The 27,236-nt window shown below is 33.2% G+C and overlaps 1 long non-coding RNA gene across 14 annotated transcripts; it reads right to left on the bottom strand.

The window, feature by feature from the left end:
* Positions 1-21,112: 21,112 nt before the first annotated feature.
* Positions 21,113-25,846, bottom strand: LOC127705107 (uncharacterized). Of its 14 annotated transcripts, none has more exons than XR_007983656.1 (3): positions 24,326-25,637; positions 21,480-23,752; positions 21,113-21,284 (listed from the first exon to the last, which is right to left on the bottom strand). It is a non-coding gene; the product is annotated as an uncharacterized LOC127705107 (long non-coding RNA). The 14 variants fall into 14 exon arrangements; XR_007983659.1 differs by having other exon boundaries at positions 21,862-23,752; XR_007983662.1 differs by having other exon boundaries at positions 22,052-23,752.
* Between the last annotated feature and the right edge of the window lie 1,390 nt (positions 25,847-27,236).

Raw genomic sequence — 27,236 nt, 5'->3', positions numbered from 1 at the left:
TTGATAGCGTTTACAATCCAATTTTCAATATAGTTAAAATTTCCAAGTGCAATTACTTCTTCAGAAAGAGTTGTTTGGCATTGGTGGTCGAACTTGTCCGAGATATTACTAATTAAAGTCTTGCTAGAATGATATACGTAAGAGCGCTTACAAGATCGGAAGACGAACGCCCGGTAATTATAGGTTTCATAACGAGTAAGAATGGGATATCGCTTTATAACAACTTAAATATAATAATGAACAAGCCTTCGGCGAGCTTATTATTACTTTTTGAATCTAATAACGATAGTTGATATCAAGCTATGTCCAATTCTCACAAGTTGTTAAACCTATTTCTCTTTTGGTCAACACTCGCATTGTGTGAAATTAAAAATCCGCGAATCGTTGATCTTACAGTATGACGTCATATATCCTTTTCCGGTGTCAAACTTTAAGATCAGACATTTCAAGGATTTGTATAGTAAGGATTGGAATCTCGTGGTTTATCGTTTTCTCTTACGCAGCGAGACTTCGCTACTCGCCACTACTACTTGTCACTTACGATATATCGGAACAATTATTTGGTAATTTTTTGTACAAAAGGTATCGAGTTATTTTCTTATTTTTGTTACGTTTTATTCATTGTTGTGATGGTAAAGGACTTTTTATCATTCATAAATGTAATTATTATTGATTACCACTCCGAACTATCAATTTCGGGAAATAGGTGTACAAAACTATTTTCGTGGCAAGCTCAACTAATCTTACCACAACAAGTAATTGTGAACTGCTATTTCGGCAATTACATAGATTGAGAACCCACCACACATTTCAGGAATTACTGCATTGTGTATTATATACATGTCAGTGGCGGATCCATAAATTTCATATGGGGGGAGGAAATGACTGTCTGAGAAGCCCTGGAAAACCCTCTAAATCCATCTCAGATTCTCTGCATGTAGCCGGTTTCATTATAAAGGCACTGAAGAAACATTACTCAGTGTGTTATAAATTATCTACTGCAAGCAAATTTTCAGATTCGTACTAAAAACATTACATTTGTAAAAGCATATGGGGAATGGTTTAACCAACAGGACAGAAGGGGTCTTCGAAAACCAACTGATACATTTTTCTTTCTTGTCATCGAACTTGAAACAATTGTGCATAAATTAATAGGGCAACCACATAGTGTCAGCTCTCTGCCATAACAGCCTCTCAAATGGTCATTCGGCATGGAATTATTAATGGTTACGTATTATGCAGACATTAACTTGTAAAGAGCTTTTTGTATGCTGCAGAATGTAATAAAATTTGACAAAAAGAAGATAGTCAGATGAAAAGTGTGTGAGTGTTTTGTATATCACTAAAGAAATCCCATATGTCCGTTGCCATGGACGAAATGTGCATCGTCGTAACCTTTGAAAGTCATCAATGTCATAAAGAATAGCCAGTGGAAATACCGTAATATTGTCTTATGATGCTAGATAAGCCAATCAGATTAACGCAGATTTTCGTATTACTTTTTCGTATCAACACTCCGTACAGTGTGATACGAGAAATATCTATTAATGCAACAGTAAGAGAATCCTATCTCCAATTTTTCAATACCACATTTACAGATAATAAACATTCTCTTATAGTTGTGGCTTGTTATCTATTTAATATCCAAAGTGGTCACTGATATATTCTCAATATAATATATCAGTGACCGCTGTGGATAATAGGCTTGGAATTGATACATATAACACATTATATATATATGTATTATATGTCTCTGATAGTAAAAAGCAAATACAAGTTATTTGTAGTATTTTTAGATTCTTATAATACACAAAAACGCAAAAATAATGGAAATTGATAGAAAACGAAAAATAACGGATTTAAGCAAAAAAAAAAAGGGGGAGGGCCCCAAAAAATTGTCATGTCCTCAAGAACCTAAACTATCATCAGGTAACGGTTTTTTTACATATCAACGAATAAGTGTTTTTGTGTCCATCCTATATGTTACTCAGTGTCGTGACAAACGAGACCGGAAGATAGAAATGGATTACTGCACAAATGCGGGAAAAAGAAGTTGGAAAATAAAAAGTTAACAGTTTGGTGTTCATTGGTCGATTGATTTTTTTCTTGATTTTACTACTGTAATTGGTAGTTTCATCCCCATATAGATTGTAATAGGATGAAAAAAGTGGAAGATTGTATTTGCAAATATAGATTTTATGGGTTACAATTTTTTTTTATGCGTGGTGAGTTAACCCCTAGAAAGAGTTTAATGTCTAAATCATTTACGTTTTTTTCTATACTAATTTCTTTAATTATGATTCATGTTTTTAGCATTTATTTAACTATCTGTTTGTTTTGATTGTGGTTGAGAAAAGTGTGATCATTATCTTTCGTTTAATTGTCACGACAAGTTGCTTTCTTTAAAAAAAGAAATGCAATCGTAAACTCAAATGCTTGTTTGGCATTAAATATCAGATAATTGTTTAATAAAGATGTATTGTTTTATATTATAATTGTTGTATAAGAATTAGAAACTGACATTGATTGTTTACTTAATGTAACTACTGTTCAATGTGCTGCTAAAAGTGGCTGCTAGCTTGAGTCTAGTTTCAATGTGGGGTGAAATATTCTGGTTAAAGGAATCATTTTTTTTTATCTCCTCTCTCCCGAAAGACAACATGCTAAGTCACCCACTGGATGTTCCATTCTAAGGTGCTGGGTTTTTTTTAAAATAAGAGTTAATCAATTTTCAGGCTAAAGTTCAAATGCAAATGTGAATAAATTTAATCAAGTAATGATTTGTGTTTGTAGCCAGTTTGAAAATAGCTAAAAATTCTATGCTGCATTCTTTTTTGATAATCCCAAACTAAAACTTTTTTTTTTTAAACGTATCAAACTTGTTTATGTCAGCAGGGTTTAAGAACATCAGTTGTTCGGCCTGTTAGTCAAATGCGTTTTGTTGAAATAGACTTTTTCACTATTTTTGGTCTTTTGGAAATTGTTGTTTGTGCTGTATTTAGACCCCTCTACCAAGAAATTTGTTTTACATGCACACGTATAAAAATTGCGGTTTTTATCAATCGCAATCATAGGTTTGAACGTTGTTTTCAATTTAGACTTTTATATATTTTTTCGTTTGGGCTTGTATTATATTTTCCTTCGGGTTTATATGATCCGTTCATCCTATTTCGACTCTTTAAAATTCAAGAGTCTTTCCTAAATTGAGGTAAATTATATGGCCTTCCAAATACCGTTTCGATCCCTAACATCACTGAAGAGACATTAATTGTCGAATAATAATTGGCCAGACACTTATGATATTTCACTGATTTAACACACCCAAAAGGAGCATTTTAAATTTCCAGAGTTAACTGGCATTGTTTTCATATAACATTGATAAAAAATATGGACATATACAACGGTATGATTGCCAAAGAGACGACTATGTCTATATATATATATCCACTAGAGTTCAAATGAAGTGGAACTTAGCAATTACTGGCAACCGTATGGCGGTACTTAATTCTGTTAAGAATTTAAACGCTGCTTAAATGGACTGCGCTCTTTGTTTTATTTCATTAAAATGGCCAAATTTTAAAATCATAAAAACGCCCTATATATATTCACTGACAGTAACTTTTTTCGCTTAAAATCTTATCCCACATTGGAGCACAGCTTGTGCTTCAGAAAACTTCACACATCATCTTCTATCAATTAACTACTGATGTAGGATATCTGTGACAAAATATATTAGTATAATAGTCCCAGAGGATATCAAATATATATATAGTCTCGTTAAACAATTATCTCTTCAACAACGGAATAACGGTAATGAATATTCATTATATCAATTAATTACCTATTACGCAGGTGGTCATAGAAAAGAACAGATGTATTCCGAAAAGACTTCCGGTGTTCCGAAAGGCTACGGAGGTCGTCCAATATATACTGCGTAAGGGTTTTACGCAATTAACCAACTCGCAAACGTTTTAGATCCAAATGAATTAATCTTTATTATACCGGTAATTATTATTCCTATATACCATTTGAACAGGTTACAGTAGTGTATACTGATACATAGTTCCTGTGGAAAAAGTTTAAATAGCAAATCAGTTCAAAGTCGGTTCTGGAAGAAGTCGACAAAATGACATGTTTTGAAGTAAAGTAAATACATGTGTGACTCTCTAATCTTTATTTTCTGTCTTTATATTGTTACGCGTTAACACTACTGCCTCATGTTAAGAGTGGGTTGGGCGCCTGCAAACATTATTAACACTACCAAGTTCGCTGTATATCTGTACCAAAATCATGAGTCTCAATTTCATTGTTTGTCGTTTGTTAGAGTGTATTATACTTGCTTTTCGTTTATGAATGTTTCATACATAAATCGATGACATGCTGTGCCATTGGTTTTTGTCTTTTGATTTTTCTACTTTTGTTTTGTTGGATCCTTTTATTGCTTGCAATGCGGTATGAGTTATTCTCGTTGTCAAATGCTACGTAGGTTGACGTATATTAGCTAAAATCTACGTGATTTTGTCTCTGTTGGATATTTACCTCGTTGGTAATAATACCACATTTTCTTATTTTTATTTTTATATAAATATCTGACTGGCTTATTTTTTGGCAAATCATATTTACAAAACTATTGTTTGGAACATTTGTCAGCACCATTCAAAATACTCGTCTTACAAAATTCGTCCTTGTGCAATTATGATATAATGAACATATATATACATGTACATGTATAATTCCACCTTATGTAATAATGCTACATATATTTAGTTTGGATGAGAAACATGGTATTTTTCACAAATTTCCTATATATGATAATAAGTTTTTCTTTACTCTGCCGGTGTATTTGCATTCATTATGGAATTCCATGTGCAGATGGGAAATGCCATGTCTGAAAATAACGCGACTTCTGAAGACCTCTAATGTTTTCGTTGAGATGGATATAAAGAGCATTCGGTGGAATTCAACACTAATATCATGTTTACAAGAGGTATACTATTGGCAAAAATACCCTTTCCTTCTAAGCAGGATATCTTTTATAGTAACCTATGTAAGACTTGGAAAACCTTTAGACATTTATTGACATGTACAATATATTTCAGATCAATTGAAGTAGTATTTGCAGTAATTTTAAATGATTAAGTAAATGAATGGGCTTGATAGTGCTTTCTTTTTTTCGATATCTCACTTTTTGTAGTAGTCATTCAAAATTCGTAATTTGTATAAATAAGCACATCTTTACTAGTAATAGATAAATGTCATACAATAATAAAGAAAATTAATAAGGAAACAGAAGAGGGCAAGTGGCCGAAACGACTTTTAAATGGTTTATTTATTACAATAACAAACAAAAAAATGACACAATTTTGAAAGTCACAATTATGAAATGCTTAACGTTTTTCCTTTTCTTTTTCGTGAACATAAACATGCTAACAAATAAATATTTTTTCTCTCATTCTACATTTAGAATTAACAATGGGAATGGAATTAAATGAGGTTTCTTTTTCTAAACATTTAATTATATATACTTCTGTTAATATTTGAAATGTATGTTCTTATTATTTAGTTACTTTTTGTTGGGTTGCTTAATGATTGACATTTGCACTTCATTTAGTTTTATTTATATCAAATGAACACTCATTCATTTTACAATTTTACAATAACTATTGGTCTTGACAGATACAAGTTCTTAATTACTTCATTTAACTTAAGGATGAAAATGAAAAGGGATACTAATTTGCACATAACTATTACATCTTATTTACTTTTGTTTAATGAGTTTGGTCAGATGGGCATAAATCCTTCATTTTAAACAATTAAACTTGTTATAAAATATTGTAAGAGGAAATCTGTCAATGAAACCAATTAATCCACCTTAAAATTTGATGGTTCACACAATAAAATTCAAACCTTAGAGATTTGGTAAATTGTTTTAAATTGCTTTCTGTAATCATTATCATGATAATCTATCATGTGTCTCAAGATTTCAATTAATGTTTTATTAACTTATCGTTAAGAGTTTATATGACAATAAACATTTGAATTAAAGAAACAGGGTTGGGGGGACACACAAATTGAATGAAAAGTGATATTACATATTTAATATAACACAACACAATAACAAAACTTTTAACATAAATAGTTTAAGAAGGGACGTAATAGAATTGTAGCAAACTTTGCACACTTTTAAATGACTTTGTAAATCAACAAAAAATTCTCTGGTGGTATGGTCATTATTTTTCATAACAATTCTTTCGGTGGAATTTTGATAAAGTCGTGTATTTCTTCCTGAAAAGGTTTTGTTTCGTACACATTGCTATGTTTGATTTCTCGAAATCTCTACATTTTCTGCTATTTATCCGTAGCAAGTTAACTTCTGCAGCTAAAATTTTACCGCTGGTAAATCATTTGTTATTTGTCTCATAATTGTTAAAATCATATAATGGCACTCATACATATAAGTTTAAAACAGCAAGAATCAATTTCAAGTAAATTTCAAACCTTCGTTCAGTCGAATGAAGGAAATAAAATACGAAACATTCTTACACATCTTTCAAATACTCACAAATTGAACATTATATACCCGTATATATAAGTTTTTGGTGAAACACTTATATTTTCTTTCCTCCTTCATATCTTCATATTCAACTGACTTGCCGATTGCAACCTGCAACCAACAGTTTGCCCGGTATCACTTGGTCCAACTCTTTATTATATTGATTGAAATCTACATAGTAATCACAAGTCAATTTATCTACAAAACTACTTTTGAAATACCAACTGGTGTATTTTATCAATTCTTAATTTTCATCCTTATGATACTTTACATCAGAACTTGTTTTGTTCCTGTATTGTTATGAATTTCAGCAATTTTTCTATTTGTAAATAGTATAACTCTAGAACGGTAAAAGTTACGCTTCCAAAATAAAAATGTGACCTGTGTTTTGTGGTAATAAGCATTGTGTATAAGTTTTATGACAATTGGTTAAGGCAAACTAAAGTTAGAGAACGGAAACCAATTTTGGGACGTACAGACGCACAGACGTTCAGACGAACAAGGATACATGCAGCTTAATGCACATCCGCTACAGCGGGGCATAATAAGCTAAACATTTTGATAGGTTAGTTCCTTTTTGTGATATATGATTTTTTTTAATGGTGGGAAAAGGATGACTCAGACTTTTACATTATATTTAGCATGGACATTATTTCGGACGTACAGACGGCGGACAAGGGTAAAGCTTAAGGGCATACGATACAGTAGCAGGGGCAGATAATAACGTTTTCAAAACTGTTCGTGTTGTTTTCGCGACGTTGTTAATCAGAACGTTGTAATTTCGCGATGTTTCTAATAAGAACGATTACATTTCGCGACGTCGCTTTAGATGTAGTCACATTTGCGGAAAATCCACTGACGTCATAATCCCGATTGCGCGAAATTGAAAAAAGTACCTGCAATGAAAATCGGCCAAATCACGAGAATTGTTATATTTATTCATTAATAAGGAAGTCAACAATATTAACTTCGAATTGGAAAAAAATCAAATCCACATTCTTAACTTTGTATGTCTGTTATTTCATATAGGAAATGAATAAGAGATATGAAAAACATAAGACGTCGATGAGAGAGAAACCCAACTACACAAAAAAAACCCAAAACAATAAGTAATTTATATAGTAACTTCACCATTTGGCTCACAAAAAAACGTAATAAATAATGACAACGCATCTTACTGTTCCTGACTTTGAAAAGGTACAATAAAGAGTTTAACGACATTTTTAGAATTTAACCCGTGGAATATATATGTGTATGAAGAAGAACTGTCAGTTAAAATGACACAGTTATAAGCCCCGTATTATAGCCCAAAAACAAAAACGCACCCGTTGATGTGCTAAGCATATCCTCTATGTACATATTGAGAGAGAAAAATCGGCACACAGGAATTAGGTATTTGACAGACCAGAGTTGCAACTCATTGATGTTAAGTTACTGAACAATACGAAGTCTTTTTGTAAAGAAGTTTCTCAGATAAGAAACAAAATATTTGTTGGACCGGACAAACAATGTGGTTGCACTCACTCCTAGATTGAAGGTAAAATACAGACAAGTAATTCAATGATTATATGTACCGTAATAAAAAAAAATACCCTGAAGACAAGCTTAGGTAACTTATCTATTGATACAGAATCATTAAATTTCATGCTCTTATATCGACTGCTGTATGAAATGTTATACTAGTACATGTACTACACTGTAATGGACTAAGCTGACCCGATTTAATGTTGGTATGATTTTGTGTTCATGTAATGCCTATAGAGTAGGTCGTTAGTTTTCTTGTTTGAATTATTTCACATTTTCATGTCGGGGCTTTTTAAAGCTGACTATACGGTGTGGCTTTTTTTTTCTTTTTTTTTTTTGTGTTGAAGGCCGTAGGGTTACCTTTAATAGCGTTTATCTTCGTCATTTGAACTATGGTTGATAGTTGTCTCTTTTGCAATCATACCAAATGTCCTTACTTTTATATCATCCCCCTTACTTTATAATTGTTGCACATTTTGTCATGTCGGGGCATTTTGAACAATTAAAACTATGTTCAAGCTGTGTTGTCTACATGAATTGTATGACTAATGTCGGACATGCAGAGATGCAAATTAATTTTTTTATTATATATATCTGTTTTGTTTCCGAACATGTCTTTTCTAAAAGTAATTTACTAGAATACTTTTTCTATCCAAGTTTCGTAACAATTCATAAAGGTTTGGCAAATATGATGCTATTTACGAGGAGCCAGCTTTATTAATTTTCATGATTAACATCATTGGGCCCATAATAAAAAAAAACGGCGGGAAAGATTTCACGACGTTCTTGCGAATAAAACTTATTCCAACGTAGTTTGGCGCCTTACTGGCAAACGTCCCGTTTGCCACTAAAATTAAGGTTTATTGCTTTTATTGAAAAAACAAGCACATGGACCCCCAGTTTTTTCTTTTGCAATCAATCAAGTTCTGTTTCAAGAACGCTCCGCCAAAATTTAAAGAAAAAATCAACGATAGAATTTTTTCTGCACTTCTGTGTAGAAGCAAAAATATTTTCATCTTCTTTATTTCACTTGTATTAAAAGAATTTAGGATATAATTATTTATTTCAACCGTTAACTTGTTACAGCATGCTGATGCCATGGATCAAGGGAACATTTTACAAATAAAATGCTCCGCAGGGCGCAGCTTGATACGACCGCAGAGGTCGAACCCTGAACAGTTGGGGCAAGTATGGACACAACATTTAAGCTTGATACAGCTCTGAATTTGGATTGTGATTAAATATTTGACACAGCATAGGTTTCTGACACAGAATGAATGTTGTCTAAGAACTTAAAAATTTTAAATTGGACATTCACATATTATGGTCCAATATCCAAAATCTAAATACATGGTTAGATTCAGCATATCAAAGAACCCCAAGAATTCAATTTTTGATGAAATCAAACAAAGTTTAATTTTGGACCCTTTTGACCTCAATGTGGACAAAGTTGATAACGGGGCCCAAAAATCTAAAAACATTATTAGATTCAGCATATCAAAGAACCCCATATATTCAATTTTTGTTGAAATCAAACAAAGTTTAATTTTGGACCCCGATTTGGACCAACTTGAAAACTGGGCCCATAATCAAAAATCTAAATACATGTTTAGATTCAGCATATCAAAGAACACTAAACATTCAATTTTTGTTAAAATCAAACTAAGTTTAATTTTGGACCCTTTGGACCTTAATGTACTCCAATTTGAAAACGGAACCAAAAATTAAGAATCTAAATACACGGTTAGATTCGGCATATCAAAGAACCCCAATAATTCAATTTTTGATGAAATCAAACAAAGTTAAATTTTGGACCCTTTGGACCTCAATGTGGACCAATTTAAAAACGGGGCCCAAAATCCAAAAACTTAATACACGGTTATATTCAGCATATTAAAGAACCCCAAGAATTCAAGAATAAAACCCCACTGAAATTGATCAAGAAATAAGCAATTTATAAGAAGTATCTTCTTTTGCACAATACTGTGCAATTGAATATTTCTTGCTATTGCGCAATACTGTACAATTGACAATTTCTTGCTATTGCGCAATATTGTGCTATTGGATATTTCTTGCTATTGCGCAATACTGTGCAATTGAAGATTTCTTGCTATTGCGCAATACTGTGCAATTGAAGATTTCTTGCTATTGTGCAATACTGTGCAATTGAAAATTTCTTGCTATTGCACAATACTTATTATATAAAAATTTACACATCCTGTTTGGTGTGTATCTCCTACAATATCATTATTATTTGCTTTTAAATATAAATCAGAAATAACCAACTTAAAATGGAAAATTTTAAAAGAAAAAAAAAAAAGGAAAAAAAGAAAAAAAAAGAAAAAAAAAAAAAATCCCCCCCCCCCAAATTTTTTGAACCCCCTTATGATTCATCACCCCCAAACTCAATCCCAGCCTTCCCTTTGTGGTATGGTACCTTGCAGTACAATTTCAGAGAGATCCATACACTTGAACACAAGTTATTGTCTTGAAACTAGAAAAATGCTTATTTTTGGCCCCTTTTTGGCCCCCAATTCCTAAACGTTTCAGGCAATTACCCCCGAACTCAATTCAAGCTTTTCCTTTGTGATATGAAACCTTGTAGTACAATTTCAGAAATATCCAAACACTTACACACAAGTTATTGTCATGAAACTAGAAAAATGCTTGTTTTTTGCCCCTTTTTTGGCCCCTTATTCCTAAAATTTTGAGGTAATTACCCCCAAAATCAATTACAGCCTTCCCTTTGTGATATGGAACCTTGTGATACAATGTCAGAGAGATCCATACACTTACACACAAGTTATTGTCTGAAAGTTACAAAATGCTTATTTTTGGCCCCTTTTTGGCCCCTAATTCCTTAACTGTTAGTACCATAACCCCCAAAATCAATCCCAACCTTCCTTTTGTGGTATTGAACCTTATGGTAAAATTTCATGGAGATCCAGTCACTTAAACTAAAGTTAGAGTGCGAAAACCAATGTGTCTTCGGACGACGCCGGACGACGCCAGACGACGACGACGACGACGACGACGACGCCAACGTCATACCAATATACGACCAAAAAATTTTTAATTTTTGCGGTCGTATAAAAACCCGGTTAAATTATGACTGTTCGTTCAAAAGTATTGGTACTTTTCTTAAAAGTCCTGATTTTTGAAATTTCAGGGTTTTTCCTTCAAATATGCAAATTTCGAACCAAATTATCTCAAAAAGTAAGTCATGAAGGTATATTTTTCTTTGCATATTTCAAAAGTACACATCGAAATTGACCTTCTACCAGAATTTCAAGAAAAAATCAACGAGGGATCTCTACTGTATCGTATGCCCTTAATGCCCCTCCGCTACGGTAGGGACATAATAAGCTAAAATATTGATATGTTAAAGAATTCCTTTTTGTGATATATGTTTTTTTAAATGGGGGAAAAGGATGACTCGGACTTTTACCTTATATTTAGCATTTGCATTATTTGGGACGTACAGGCGTACGGACGTACAGACGGACAAGGGAAAAGCTTAATTCGCCTCCTCTACGCCGTGGGCATAATAAGATAAAAATATTGATAGGTTATAGAATTCCTTTTTGTGATTGATATTTTTTTTTAAATGGGGGAACAGGATGACTCGGGGTTTTACCTTATATTTAGCATTGGCATTATTTGGGTCTCAAATTGTAAAAAAAAAATTTGGAATCTCCTATAATTTCGATAATGACCTTTTATGAGCTATTGAAGTCCTCTATGAAAGAAAAGTAGGTGATATGGGGCAAAATCTTTTTCCCTGCATCGTTGAAAAAACCCAAGGAGTCCAAACATCTTGACAAAAATTCATAAACCTAACCTGACTACATCCTTAATACACATTCGAATTTACAAATCAAAGAAAATTAGTTCATGGAATCCATATATTATTAAATGTACAGACACTTTACAGAAATACTTGTATTTGGATAAATAAGTTGATTTTGAACTTAAATTATTGTATATGTCCGGGTTTTTTCGAAAACAGTTTGGTTCTTTTTATCGAGTGGCGTCCAAGTTTATCAAGGTATTTTTCAGACTTAAATGTAATCTATTTATGCATTTACCTTAACAAAAAAAATAAACTGCTTCGCTGAGCGCAGCTGGATACGCCCGCAGAGGTCCAGTTGGGGCAAAAATGGAATAATATTCAAGCTTGATACAGGTCTGAATTTGGATTGTAATTAAATATTTGACATATTATAGGTTTCTGAATAAATGTAGTCAAAGAACTTGAATTGAATTTATATTCAATTAAAGATATCTTGCTGTTGTGCAATACACTGTGCTGTTGCGAAATACTTAGTAAATCTGTTGTCAGACTATAAACAAATAAAGTTCAATTTCTTCTCAATGTCATATTTGAAATTTATGAAAATCAATAGGGAGATTACATCAATAGCTATAAATAATTCACCAAAGTTTCATGAGAACTGCTTAAAGCATTTTTGAGTTAATGTCCAATAAAATGCTCCGCAGGGCGCAGCTTGATACGACCGCAGAGGTCGAACCCTGAACAGTTGGGGCAAGTATGGACACAACATTCAAGCTTGATACAGCTCTGAATTTGGATTGTGATTAAATATTTGACACAGCATAGGTTTCTGACACAGAATGAATGTTGTCTAAGAACTTAAAAATTTCAAATTGGACATTCACCTATTATGGTCCAATATCCAAAATCTAAATACATGGTTAGATTCAGCATATCAAAGAACCCCAAGAATTCAATTTTTGATGAAATCAAACAAAGTTTAATTTTAGACCCTTTTGATCTCAATGTGGGCAAAGTTGATAACGGGGCCAAAAAATCAAAAATCTAAATACATGGTTAGATTCAGCATATCAGAGAACCCCATATATTCAATTTTTGTTGAAATCAAACAAAGTTTAATTTTGGACCCCGATTTGGACCAACTTGAAAACTGGGCCCATAATCAAAAATCTAAATACATGTTTAGATTCAGCATATCAAAGAACCCTAAAAATGCAATTTTTGTTAAAATCAAACTAAGTTTAATTTTGGACCCTTTCGACCTTTATGTAGACCAATTTGAATACGGAACCAAAAATTAAGAATCTAAACACACGGTTAGATTCGGCATATCAAAGAACCCCAATAATTCAATTTTTGATGAAATCAAACAAAAAAGTTAAATTTTGGACCCTTTGGACCTCAATGTGGATCAATTTAAAAACGGGGCCCAAAATCCAAAAACTTACTACAAGGTTAGATTCAGCATATTAAAGAACCCCATATATTCAATTTTTGTTGAAATCAAACAAAGTTTAATTTTGGACCCCGATTTGGATCAACTTGAAAACTGGGCCCATAATCAAAAATTTAAATACATGGTTAGATTCAGCATATCAAAGAACCCCATATATTCAATTTTTGTTGAAATCAAACAAAGTTTAATTTTGGACCCCGATTTGGACCAACTTGAAAACTGGGCCCATAATCAAAAATCTAAATACATGGTTAGATTAAGCATATCAAAGAACACTAAACATTCAATTTTTGTTGAAATCAAACTAAGTTTAATTTTGGACCCTTTGGACCTTTATGTAGACCAATTTGAAAACGGAACCAAAAATTAAGAATCTAAATACACGGTTAGATTCGGCATATCAAAGAACCCCAATAATTCAATTTTTGATGAAATCAAACAAAGTTAAATTTTAGATCCTTTGGACCTCAATGTGGCTCAATTTAAAAACGGGGCCCAAAATCCAAAAACTTAATACACGGTTAGATTCAGCATATTAAAGAACCCCAAGAATTCAAGAATAAAACCCCATTGAAATTGATCAAGAAATAAGCAATTTATACGAAGTATCTTCTTTTGCACAATACTGTGCAATTGAATATTTCTTGCTATTGCGCAATACTGTACAATTGACAATTTCTTGCTATTGCGCAATATTGTGCTATTGGATATTTCTTGCTATTGCCCAGTACTGTGCAACTGAAGATTTCTTGCTATTGCGCAATACTGTGCAATTGAAGATTTCTTGCTATTGTGCAATACTGTGCAATTGAAAATTTCTTGCTATTGCACAATACTTATTATATAATAATTTACACATCCTGTTTGGTGTGTATCTCCTACCATATCATTATTATTTGCTTTTAAATATAAATCAGAAATAACCAACTTAAAATGAAAAATTTTAAAAGAAAAAAAAAAGAATAAAAAAAATCCCCCCCCCCCAAATTTTTTGAACCCCCTTATGATTCATCACCCCCAAACTCAATCCCAGCCTTCCCTTTGTAGTATGGTACCTTGCAGTACAATTTCAGAGAGATCCATACACTTGAACACAAGTTAGTGTCTGGAAACTAGAAAAATGTTTATTTTTGGCCCCTTTTTGGCCCCTTTTTGGCCCCCAATTCCTAAACGTTTCGGGCAATTACCCCCAAACTCAATTCCAGCTTTCCCTTTGTGATATGGAACCTTGTAGTACAATTTCAGAAATATCCAAACACTTACACACAAGTTATTGTCATGAAACTAGAAAAATGCTTGTTTTTTGCCCCTTTTTTTGCCCCTAATTCCTAAAATTTTGAAGTAATTACCTCCAAAATCAATTACAGCCTTCCCTTTGTGATATGGAACCTTGTGGTACAATGTCAGAGAGTTCCATACACTTACACACAAGTTATTGTCTGGAAGTTACAAAAATGCTTATTTTTGGCCCCTTTTTGGCCCCTAATTCCTTAACTGTTGGTACCATAACCCCCAAAATCAATCCCAACCTTCCTTTCGTGATATTGAACCTTATGGTAAAATTTCATGGAGATCCATTCACTTAAACTAAAGTTAGAGTGCGAAAACCAATGTGTCTTCGGACGACGCCGGACGACGCCAGACGACGACGACGACGACGATGACGACGACGACGACGACGATGACGACGACGACGACGACGCCAACGTCATACCAATATACGACCAAAAAATTTTTAATTTTTGCGGTCGTATAAAAACTGGAAAATCCCTCCTTTTTTAATGAATAAAACCCCATAACTCAGAAATGTAAAATCTAAAATTTATAAAATTCTAAAGGGAGCTTTCATCAACAGATAATAACAATTCACCAAAGTTTCATGAGAACTACCGAAAGTATATTTTAGTTATTATCCAAAAACTGGAAAATCCCCCTTTTTTATGAATAAAACCCTGTAACTCGGAAACGTTAAATCTAAAATTTATAAAAATCCTAAAGGGAGCTCATGTCAATAGACATATACAATTCACCAAAATTTCTTGCAAGTTGGTGAAAGCATTCTTGAGTTATTGTCGGAAAACTGGAAAATCCCCCCTTTTTTATGAATAAAACCCAAAAACTCGGAAACGGTAAATCTGATATTTATAAAAAACGAAAGGGAGCTCACGTCAATATATATTAACAATTCACCAAAGTATCATGCATATTGAATAAAGCTTTTTTGAGTTAATGTCCGACATGTTGACGACGGACGGACGGTCAACGGTATACCATAATACGTCCCGTAAACGGGCGTATAAAAATGAAGAAAACAAATCGAATAAAATACTTTTAAAAATAAAGTTCCAGTTTTCCCGCGTTGTACATATTTTATCTGTCCAAGGGCAATAATAAACGTTTAAGCCTTTTATAAATATCTTTACATGAGATCGCTCACTTTATTTTCCATATTTATATATATATTATAAATAGTATTGTCAAGGGGCATAACTCCATTAATAGTAGTTGATTGGTACACATCAAAGATCTTGCTGATATAAGCCTTCGCTATAATCTTTATAAAAATTCGACAAGAAATGTAAGTATGGGAATGCAATGTTTAATATAAACCTACGGTACTGTTTTATTTGTGTTTCGTGTCTATCTAGAGGATCAAGCCATTTCCAACTCAATTTTCCAATTTATTTTTCTAGTGTACTGTTACACCATTGTTGAGCGCTCACAAACATGTATTGTTTAACCCAGCAATAATCTGTATGTGCCTGTCCAAAGGTATGCGTCTGTTATTCTGTGGTTGTCGTTGGTTGCTGGTTGTTACATCTGTCTTGTTATAAATAAAGCCCTTAGTTTTTTCGTTTGTATTGTCACACATTTTGTCATTTCAAGGCCGATTATAAGCGAGTATATGGTATGGGTTTTGCTATTGTTAAAGGCCGTGCGGTGACATTTAATTGCTGAAATAAGCGTTATTCGGACTCTGTTGGGTAGTTGTCTCATTGGAAATGATAACCACATCTCCTTATTTTTAATTAAAAACTTTATATTGTGGCTTACCCTGAAAAGTCGGAAATCTTGATTCTTCGACATCTTGGGCTACACTGACTGAGGCCCGTATTATAAGCAACTTTTCACATAAGCACTTTCAGTCGAGCTCAGTTTTGTTTTGCAAGCATGTCTATACTATGACAATGTAATTCACACTGTTCAAATATTCAAACAATACCGCACGTCAAACTTTGTACACTAGAAAAAAAAATGACTATGAAAGTACTGTGGACGTAGTGACAGTTTTTCAGCGCCGTAACATATTCACTAGAATTATTTCACACGCGAGTGAATGTAAAAGTATTTATTTTCTAAAAAAATATAAGTTCGATATTGCACAGCTAATACTTATAAAATCCAGAAACAACTGATTAAGTTAAAAGTTGACAAACACTAAAATTGGAACACGTGCATCCTAGTTCATGAGAAAGATAATAAACCGTTATTAGCTACCACAGACGAACATCTATCAACTCTGAGATTTACTTTTAGTAGAGTAGCAAGTATCGAGTTGTAAAAAGTGAGTATCGAGTTGTCAAAAGTGAGTATCGAGTAGCAAAAAGTGAGAATCAAGTTGTCAAAAGTGAGTATCGAGTAACAAAAAGTGAGTATCGAGTAGCAAAAAGTGAGTATCGAGTAACAAAAAGTGAGTATCAAGTAGCAAAACGTAAGTATCGAGTTATAAAAAGCGAGTATCGAGTAGCAAAAAGTGAGTATCGAGTTGTCAAAAGTGAGTATCGAGTAACAAAAAGTGAGTATCGAGTAGCTAAAAGTGAGTATCGAGTAACAAAAAATGAGTATCAAGTTACAAAACGTGAGTATCGAGTTATAAAAAGTTAGTATCGAGTAGCAAAAAGTGAGTATCGAGTAACAAAAAGTGAGTATCGAGTAGTAAAAAGTGAGTATCGAGTATATAAATTAATAACCAACAAAAACATTATTTGTAAATAGAATTGTTTTAACAAATTATATCCAATTTATTAATCGAATCATACTGTATAATTTACAACATAGAGAGGGGTGCAGGTTTGATACTGGCAGAATAACAAAATTACCTTATTCCAAAGAAAATTCAAAACAGAAAATATATTCTTAAATGTATAGACTACACGTAATAAGTGTCCCTTAACTGTAAGAGGAAATATTTTCACTGTTTAGCTCACCCTAGCCAAAGGCTGCTGTGAGCTATTGGCTTTGCCAACACTTAGCTTCTGTTGTCCTCATTTGTAGTCCGTTGTTTGTTAATTTTTCATATTTTGATCTTTTTCTAGAGAACCACTAAACAGAATTTTACCAAATTTTTCGAATATGTTTCTCTAATTGTCCTTTCTAAGTGTTGATACTTTGTTGTTGATTGGTCAACAAACATGGGTTGATTGTTAAGTACCAGGCTTTGTAAGAACAAGGCAATTTCACAACATGGCTGAAAAAAAACGCCAATCTAACCATCCTATTTTGAAGTTACTCTCATCCTGAGTTAGAAATGGTTGGTCTTTCTGCGTGTCTGTTAATAACTTTTGGTTAGAATGATAGCAAATTTCGGAGTTAGTTCCCCTTAATTATTAATTTCCAGTGCATTTTAACTTGATTATATCTATTTATACTAGAACAGGAAAAGGAACTGAATGATATATTTGTGCACCATTATACATTCTAAATTTAAATTAAGTAAAGTTGAGAGGGATTCTCTTTGTTGTGTCTTTTCACCACTGCCTGATTCTTAGGTGATTTGGCACTTAATGGTGATTGCATGGCATGATGCTACCTTTGAAAAATTCTTCTGAAGAAAAGGAATGTTCCTATTAAAGTCTTGAACAAGTTTAGTTTCTTTGGTTCTGATGGGAAATTGAAAATTGAGTTGTCCTCCACGGAAAGTCAAAGCTTACAAAGAAACACTATGGAAAATCATATTTTGCTTTATTTTTTTTATTTCTAATGATGTAAGGTGCAAACAAATAATGAAGAAATGACCATAAGAAGGTGCCCATGAAGTATCAGTGTTTCAGTCTTGTTAGCGGGTCCTACATATAAGACCTCAAAGGGCAACATGGGTCAATTTAGCATTAGTATAGATGTAACCCAAACATACCATATATGTTCCTATCAAGGTTTTAAATAAGATATTTAACTTTGATGTCAATTGGAAATTCAAATGGCCACCGACGAGGTAAAAGTTTACATATAGAAACCCTATGAAATATGAAATTGTGTGTAATTTGCTCTTCTTGTTTTTGATAAATTAGCAATAAAACCAGGAAGGCTGATTTCAGATTCCTATGACCCTCTTGTTTCAATTTGAAATGGTATGCTTTTTCCAGTTAACAATTCCCTTTTAAATTTTTGATTTTTGAAAATAATAAGTTTAAGTGGAGGACCATTTTATTTTCAATGGGGAGGAGGTAGGAGGATTTTTTTTGGACGTATAGTTTATTTTCACTTCAAGTTTAGTATTTTTAGGCTACAGAACTGAGGACAAGATTCTCTTGAAATATTCACTTATAATTCTTATATGATTTTCATATTAACAAATACTAAAAAGTGATTTGTCCGTTAATTTTTTTCCTTGGTTTTACTTCGATACACCATATTGCCAAAAACTAGTTACCTTAACGATGGTTAATATTATTTTGCTACTCGATACTCACTTTTTGTAACTCGATACTCACTTTTTATAACTCGGTACTCACTTTTTATAGCTCGATACTCACTTTTTATAACTCGATACTCACTTTTTGCTACTCGATACTCACTTTTTCGTTACTTGATACTCACACTTTATTACTCGATACTCGCTTTTTGCAACTCGATACTCACTTTTTATAACTATTACTAATTTAGTAGTAAACAACAGATGTTGATTTTAGTAGCAGTAGTTCAGAAAAGTAATTAATTACAATTAATTGTTTATTTCACATGTTATTGACCACTACTCAAGACATTAAGAATTCTTATATAAATACGTTTTGTCAAATTCAGCATTTCCATTTGGTAATTATAAGGTCAAAGGTTTGATACTAAAGATAAATTTAGAATAATAAGTAATAGGCTAAAGGGTCAGTGCAATTAATTATAAAGCTAGGTCTTATAGTTTTAAGTCAGTTTTAGAATGACATTTGCCATATGAACATCTTATAATCTGTTTTTAATCTGTATCATATGAACTATATTATATTGAATTATGGATGCCTGTTTAATAAACAATTATTGTTATATTTTGGAGGAACTTTTATTCTTGTGAGCTAGTGGACCATAAGACATTTCCCCCGTATTTGATTTTCTTATAGGAGTAACACCACAATATGAAAATATGGGTAACCCCGCTCCTACAGTTACAAGAAACAAGCGATCAAATTATATCTTTTGATTTAATAAAAAGTATTTGAAGGTCTTAAATCTGTAATGGAGTACTTTCTTAAGCTGGTAAACATTACTGCTGCGGCAGTGCTGCCTGATTTACATGGTGAGGCAATTTATACAAAATTTTGAAGAACATTCTGAAAGCTCTGCACCCTGGGGTATTTTTACAGGAATTAGATTGGACATTATCATGATAATATAACAAACACCATGTCTTGTTATGTGTTTACAAAATTTAAGGAAAATACAAAAGGAAAGGATTAAATTTAATATCATATTTAATGAACAGTTCCAATAATTAGTCATAGCAAATATACATGTATAATGAGACCAAAACAGTATTGTTTACTTACACTTGTACGATCACAAGTTATAATGGATATACATGATTCCTTCTATTCAAATTGGTGAACCTGTATTCAAAGACCACTTGTATTAAGAGACCACTTTTGCCTTCTCCTTTTAGTGGTCCCCTTAATACAGGTTTGACTGTATATGGGATTCAGAATAATAGGACAGTTGCTATTTCAAGGAAGATGCCGAAAAAGTCATATCACAGACATTTGTCTATACCCATATTAATTAATTATCAAATATATATCAACTCAGTTTAATTCCTTATCTACATACTTCTAAGTCTTGTTTAAATCAACTACATCACAGAAATGCAATGGAACCAAAGGTATCACTTAATATTCATTCAGAGGATGAGAAAATCACAGTTGACCAGTAGGCGTGAAGCAAGCAATGCGACAGTATCAAACCTGCACCCCTTTCTATGTTGTAAATTGTACAGTATGACTCGATTAATAAATTGGATATTTTTTTGTTAAAACAATTATATTTATAAATAATGATTTTGTTGGTTATTAATTTTGCTACTCGATACTCACTTTTTACTACTCGATACTCACTTTTTATAACTCGATACTCACTTTTTGCTACTCGATACTCACTTTTTGTAACTCGGTACTCACTTTTTATAACTCGATACTCACTTTTATAACTCGATACTCACTTTTTATAACTCGATACTGACTTTTTATAACTCGATACTCACTTTTTGCTACTCGATACTCACTTTTTGTAACTCGATACTCACTTTTTATAACTCGATACTCACTTTTAAAACTCGATACTCACTTTTTATAACTCGATACTCACTTTTTGTAACTCGATACTCACTTTTTATAACTCGATACTTGCTACTCGACAAAAAGAAATCCTCATCAACTCTTGCCATAAACTTGCGTTATCGTCCCCATAAAATTTATGAATTTTACAGATGCCGAGTTCGGACAGATAATAAGATAAACATTGATGTAAACACCAATTAAAATTTTAAATTCAAATCAAAGTTGTGTTTTAAACTTCGTTTTTGTATTACTGTTCTCTCATATTTTCCATTATTTGTAAAAAAAACAAATTGAAATTTTCTCAGTCAAATAATTTGACAAAATTTATCAGAAGTTTAGCTATTACCCTATTATACTCAACGAAGCTCGGAGATAAATATACGTTCACCCGATGCGCCAATGTCTCCTCTACAACACCTATATAGTCGTTCCCCGTCACAATCTCTCTCTTTAAAATGGTCCAAATTTTTCTTTTAGTGCCCTACCCCCCTAATCTCATTTTGTCAATTTCACAATAAAATTTTCAGTTTTTTAACCGCAACTTCAGATTTTCGAACATAAACCACTCTGGAGATTTTCTTAAACGATGCGCCAATGTCTCTTCTACAACACCTATATAGTCGTTGCCCGTCACAATCTCTTTAAAATGGTCAACATTTTTCTTTTAGTGCCCTACCCCCCTAATCTCATTTTGTCAATTTCACAATAAAATTTTCAGTTTTTTAACCGTAACTTCAGATTTTCGAACATAAACCACTCTGGAGATTTTCTTAAACGATGCACCAATGTCTCCTCTACAACACCTATATAGTCGTTGCCCGTCACAATCTCTTTAAAATGGTCCAAATTTTTCTTTTAGTGCCCTACCCCCCTAATCTCATTTTGTCAATTTCACAATAAAATTTTCAGTTTTTTAACCGCAACTTCTGATTTTCGAACATAAACCACTCTGGAGATTTTCTTAAACGATGCGCCAATGTCTCTTCTACAACACCTATATAGTCGTTGCCCGTCACAATCTCTTTAAAATGGTCCAAATTTTTCTTTTAGTGCCCTACCCCCCTAATCTCATTTTGTCAATTTCACAATAAATTTTCAGTTTTTTAACCGTAACTTCAGATTTTCGAACATAAACCACTCTGGAGATTTTCTTAAACGATGCGCCAATGTCTCTTCTACAACACCTATATAGTCGTTGCCCGTCACAATCTCTTTAAAATGGTCCAAATTTTTCTTTTAGTGCCCTACCCCCCTAATCTCATTTTGTCAATTTCACAATAAAATTTTCAGTTTTTTAACCGTAACTTCAGATTTTCGAACATAAACCACTCTGGAGATTTTCTTAAACGATGCGCCAATGTCTCTTCCACAACACCTATATAGTCGTTGCCCGTCACAATCTCTTTAAAATGGTCCAAAATTAACTTAAATTGCCCTACCCCCCTAATCTCATTTTGTCAATTTCACAATAAAATTTTCAGTTTTTTAACCGTAACTTCAGATTTTCGAACATAAACCACTCTGGAGATTTTCTTAAAGGATGCGCCAATGTCTCCTCTACAACACCTATATAGTCGTTGCCCGTCACAATCTCTTTAAAATGGTCCAAATTTTTCTTTTAGTGCCGTACCCCCCTAATCTCATTTTATCAATTTCACAATAAAATTTTCAGTTTTTTAACCGTAACTTCAGATTTTCGAACATAAACCACTCTGGAGATTTTCTTAAACGATGCGCCATTGTCTCCTTTACAACACCTATATAGTCGTTGCCCGTCACAATCTCTTGAAATTGGTCCAAAATTAACTCAAATTGGCCTACCCCCCTAATCTCATTTTGTCAATTTCACAATTTCAGTTTTTTAACCGTAACTTCAGATTTTCGAACATAAACCACTCTGGAGATTTTCTTAAACGATGCGCCAATGTCTCTTCTACAACACCTATATAGTCGTTGCCCGTCACAATCTCTTTAAAATGGTCCAAATTTTTCTTTTAGTGCCCTACCCCCCAAATCTCATTTTGTCAATTTCACAATAAAATTTTCAGTTTTTTAACCGAAAGTTCTGATTTTCGAACATAAACTACTCTGGAGATTTTCTTAAACGATGCGCCAATGTCTCCTCTACAACACCTATATAGTCGTTGCCCGTCACAATCTCTTTAAAATGGTCCAAATTTTTCATTTAGTGCCCTACCCCCCTAATCTCATTTTGTCATTTTCACAATAAAATTTTCAGTTTTTTAACCGTAACTTCAGATTTTCGAACATAAACCACTCTGGAGATTTTCTTAAACGATGCGCCAATGTCTCTTCCACAACACCTATATAGTCGTTGCCCGTCACAATCTCTTTAAAATGGTCCAAAATTAACTTAAATTGCACTACCCCCCTAATCTCATTTTGTCAATTTCACAATTTCATTTTTTTAACCGTAACTTCAGATTTTCGAACATAAACCACTCTGGAGAGTTTCTTAAACGATGCGCCAATGTCTCCTCTACAACACCTATATAGTTGTTGCCCGTCACAATCTCTTTAAAATGGTCCAAATTTTTCTTTTAGTGCCCTACCCCCCTAATCTCATTTTGTCATTTTCTCAATAAAATTTTCAGTTTTTTAACTGTAACTTCAGATTTTCGAACATAAACCACTCTGGAGATTTTCTTAAACGATGCGCCAATGTCTCTTCCACAACACCTTTATAGTCGTTGCCCGTCACAATCTCTTTAAAATGGTCCAAAATTAACTTAAATTGCCCTACCCCCCTAATTTCATTTTGTCAATTTCACAATTTCATTTTTTTAACCGCAACTTCAGATTTTCGAACATAAACCACTCTGGAGATTTTCTTAAACGATGCGCCAATGTCTCTTCCACAACACCTATATAGTCGTTGCCTGTCACAATCTCTTTAAAATGGTCCAAAATTAACTTAAATTGCCCTACCCCCCTAATCTCATTTTGTCAATTTCACAATAAAATTTTCAGTTTTTTAACCGTAACTTCAGATTTTCGAACATAAACCACTCTGGAGATTTTCTTAAACGATGCGCCAATGTCTCTTCCACAACACCTATATAGTCGTTGCCCGTCACAATCTCTTTAAAATGGTCCAAAATTAACTTAAATTGCCCTACCCCCCTAATCTCATTTTGTCAATTTCACAATAAAATTTTCAGTTTTTTAACCGTAACTTCAGATTTTCGAACATAAACCACTCTGGAGATTTTCTTAAAGGATGCGCCAATGTCTCCTCTACAACACCTATATAGTCGTTGCCCGTCACAATCTCTTTAAAATGGTCCAAATTTTTCTTTTAGTGCCGTACCCCCCTAATCTCATTTTATCAATTTCACAATAAAATTTTCAGTTTTTTAACCGTAACTTCAGATTTTCGAACATAAACCACTCTGGAGATTTTCTTAAACGATGCGCCATTGTCTCTTTTACAACACCTATATAGTCGTTGCCCGTCACAATCTCTTGAAATTGGTCCAAAATTAACTTAAATTGGCCTACCCCCCTAATCTCATTTTGTCAATTTCACAATTTCAGTTTTTTAACCGTAACTTCAGATTTTCGAACATAAACCACTCTGGAGATTTTCTTAAAGGATGCGCCAATGTCTCCTCTACAACACCTATATAGTCGTTGCCCGTCACAATCTCTTTAAAATGGTCCAAATTTTTCTTTTAGTGCCCTACCCCCCAAATCTCATTTGGTCAATTTCACAATAAAATTTTCAGTTTTTTAACCGAAACTTCTGATTTTCGAACATAAACTACTCTGGAGATTTTCTTAAACGATGCGCCAATGTCTCCTCTACAACACCTATATAGTCGTTGCCCGTCACAATCTCTTTAAAATGGTCCAAATTTTTCTTTTAGTGCCCTACCCCCCTAATCTCATTTTGTCATTTTCACAATAAAATTTTCAGTTTTTTAACCGTAACTTCAGATTTTCGAACATAAACCACTCTGGAGATTTTCTTAAACGATGCGCCAATGTCTCTTCCACAACACCTATATAGTCGTTGCCCGTCACAATCTCTTTAAAATGGTCCAAAATTAACTTAAATTGCACTACCCCCCTAATCTCATTTTGTCAATTTCACAATTTCATTTTTTTAACCGTAACTTCAGATTTTCGAACATAAACCACTCTGGAGATTTTCTTAAACGATGCGCCAATGTCTCCTCTACAACACCTATATAGTCGTTGCCCGTCACAATCTCTTTAAAATGGTCCAAATTTTTCTTTTAGTGCCCTACCCCCCTAATCTCATTTTGTAAATTTCACAATAAAATTTTCAGTTTTTTAACCGTAACTTCAGAATTTCGAACATAAACCACTCTGGAGATTTTCTTAAACGATGCGCCAATGTCTCCTCTACAACACCTATATAGTCGTTGCCCGTCACAATCTCTTTAAAATGGTCCAAATTTTTCTTTTAGTGCCCTACCCCCCTAATCTCATTTTGTAAATTTCACAATAAAATTTTCAGTTTTTTAACCGTAACTTCAGATTTTCGAACATAAACCACTCTGGAGATTTTCTTAAACGATGCGCCAATGTCTCTTCTACAACACCTATATAGTCGTTGCCCGTCACAATCTCTTTAAAATGGTCAAAATTTTTCTTTTAGTGCCCTACCCCCCTAATCTCATTTTGTCAATTTCACAATAAAATTTTCAGTTTTTTAACCGTAACTTCAGATTTTCGAGCATAAACCACTCTGGAGATTTTCCTAAACGATGCGCCAATGTCTCTTCTACAACACCTTTATAGTCGTTGCCCGTCACAATCTCTTGAAATTAGTTCAAAATTAACTTAAATTTGCCTACCCCCCAAATCTCATTTTGTCAATTTCACAATTTTAGTTTTTTAACCGTAACTTCAGATTTTCGAACATAAACCACTCTAGAGATTATCTTAAACGATGCGCCAATGTCTCCTCTACAACACCTACATAGTCGTTGCCCGTCACAATCTCTATAAATTGGTCCAAAATGAACTTTGAGTGCCCAACCCCCAAATCTCATTTTGTAAATTTCAGGTTTTTAACCCTAACTTCAGATTTTCGAACATAAAGTGATCTTGATTTTTTTTCTACACGATGCGCCAATGTCTCCTCTACAACAACTATATAGTCGTTGCCCGTCACAATCTATATAAATTGGTTCAACATTAACTTTAAGTGCCCTACCCCCCCTAGTCTCATTTTGTAAATTTCAGTTTTTTTTACCGTAACTTCAGATTTTCGAACATAAACCACACTGGAGATTTTCCTAAACGATGCGGCAATGTCTCCTCTAAAACACCTATATAGTCGTTGCCTGTAACAATCTATTCAAATTGGTCAAAAAATAACTTAAAATGTCCTATACCCTAATTTCATTTTGTTAATTTCAGTTTTTTTCTACCACAATTTAAGATTTTCGAACAAAAAACACTCTGGAGGTTTTCCTGAACGATGCGGCACTATCTCCTCTTAAACACCTATATAGTCGTAACCTGTCACAATCTCTATTAATCGGACCAAACAACGTAAAGTGCACCCCCATTCCCTAAAAATGCATTGTGTCAATGTGTTAACTTATGGTCATTGTAATCCATTGATTTGGATTGATTTTTGGTGTTTTAACGCCACTTTTAAGCACCGCTTTTGGGCTATTTCGTGGCGGTCTTTTTTTATTGGTGGAGGAAGCCGGAGTGCCCGGAGAAAACCACCGATTGTAATCCAGCTGTCTATTGAATGCCTTATGTGAATTTATTTAGTTAGGAAAGAAAAGCTTTGCATTCTTTATATATGAAGTATGGTTTCCCTTTTGTTTTAAGTTATTTTTTTCGTTTTTGTTTAAGATTGTATGTATTCTCATAATTGTTCGCTAGCTCGAAAAAAACGTGATAACCTTATGTGATATTGTGGTTTTTAGTTATACCTCCTAATTGTTCGCTAGCTAATTGTTCGCTACAATTGTTCGCTAGCTTGAGTCAAGTAAAGTCCAATTGCAATTTGTTATGAATATTCAGGAGAGAAACTATAAACAATACAGTAGGCACGTATTGCATGGTATGTCGACTGGAATGAATGGTTTGGAATTTGGACTGCCATAACAAAAAATAAAAAAGGAGCATTAATACATATTTTCCCTTCATAACATATTTCTGGGATAAGAGTACCGACATATGATAAAAAATTACAGGCTAAAATTATGAGACTGATATGGAAAACGGTCAAATTAAAAAAAGAATAGCACTGTTTATTCGCTATTTCTGTTTACTGTGTATTGCAAACACAGCTTGGAGTAAATGATTATATATTCTGTCTGTTCGAATGTCCGTTTAGAACGTACAAATATTCAA

Source organism: Mytilus californianus, unplaced genomic scaffold, assembly GCF_021869535.1.
Source record: "Mytilus californianus isolate M0D057914Y unplaced genomic scaffold, xbMytCali1.0.p SCAF_6, whole genome shotgun sequence".
Lineage (NCBI taxonomy): Eukaryota > Metazoa > Mollusca > Bivalvia > Mytilida > Mytilidae > Mytilus > Mytilus californianus.
This window is presented reverse-complemented; position numbering and strand designations above follow the sequence as displayed.